Source organism: Talpa occidentalis, unplaced genomic scaffold (genome assembly GCF_014898055.3).
Source record: "Talpa occidentalis isolate TD23 unplaced genomic scaffold, MPIMG_talOcc4v2.1 talOcc4.6, whole genome shotgun sequence".
Classification (NCBI taxonomy): Eukaryota; Metazoa; Chordata; class Mammalia; order Eulipotyphla; family Talpidae; genus Talpa; species Talpa occidentalis.
In genome coordinates this window covers 33,143,300-33,144,545 of record NW_023604972.1, presented here as the reverse complement: position 1 = coordinate 33,144,545, position 1,246 = coordinate 33,143,300, and the positions used below count along the sequence as shown (strand labels likewise).

The 1,246-nt window shown below is 35.7% G+C and overlaps 1 non-coding gene across 1 annotated transcript; it reads right to left on the bottom strand.

Moving 5' to 3' along the window:
• Positions 1 to 274: 274 nt before the first annotated feature.
• On the bottom strand, positions 275 to 381 carry LOC119261476 (U6 spliceosomal RNA). The gene has a single exon (XR_005129021.1). It is a non-coding gene; the product is annotated as a U6 spliceosomal RNA (small nuclear RNA).
• Positions 382 to 1,246: the final 865 nt, after the last annotated feature.

Genomic DNA, 1,246 nt, shown 5'->3' with positions numbered 1-1,246 from the left:
CCTCTCTGGTGGCACAAGGGGTGAAGCACAGCACTATGAAGCTATCCACAGCCTCTACAGCACAAGTTCGATCCCCTGGCCAGCCAGGAGCTGCCCACATGGGCAGCAGACCTCTCCTGTCTCACCCGCTGCTCTCCTCAGCAGTGTATTTCAGTCAGTCTGCCCATTCTGTCTCTGGTGGATCCTCTCACCTCCCACACCTCTGGGCTGTAACCCGGTTCTTGTATGCATAAATAAATAAATCTTTTTAAAAAATTATTTCAGAGAAATTCCTAGATAAAATTGTCCCTTGTGGATATCTGTGTGTCATCCTTGCACAGGGGCCATGCTAATCTTCTCTGTATCATTCCAATTTTAGTATATGTGCTGCCAAGCAAGCACCCCTTATGGATATCTATTTTAAAAACCTCACAAGATGCTCATGAAAACATAAATTGTGAAGTCCCCTACAATTGTAAAAGTATTGAATTGGTCTTCTATGATGGATGTAATATTGTTTTTGTTTGACTTTCTGCATAGGTGTTAGAAATTTTTATGAAGGGCAAAGAACTCATTCATGGAAGAGGGAGAAAATTGCTTAGGATCCTAATGGTTAGAGTAGAGTAAAAACATTGCTCTCATGTTTAAAGATTGTGTTTTGATTGTTTGCAGTAGAGTCACCAGGAAAGTTTAATCATCCAATTTAAAGTATTTATTAATCCCTGCAAGCATCTTACTCTATACATGACTACTTAAGAGAAAAGTATAGACATGTCAATAAAGGACATAGCCACAATCAATGACTCCCATGATGTTTCATCCAGAATTACTAATTAATAATTCCATCTTCCCCCAAAAGATGATAATATGAATATTTGATTAAATTTAGACATCAGTCTATCCTAGCATGTCAGTTATAAATTGCAGAAGCTAAAAATTGTGATTTTTCCAAAATAAAATCAGTTTTCAATGTAGCTTTCCATTTCAATATTTGATTTAATTAGAAAAACGTCAAGATATCTTTACTACCATTAATATTTCATCTTGGAAAATGATACCATAAAACATAACATAAAAATACCAATTAAACTCAGCTGATCTATAAATTATGTAGTAAGCATGGAAATGTCTTTTAGCAAACTTTTCCTAGTTTTCCATTTTTTGAGCCTTTTTAAAATTATATTTATTTTTTTAATTTTTTTTTAAATTTATGTGTGTAAGCCAGAGGTGCAGGGGGTGGGGGACTGGGTGAGAGGATTCATCATAG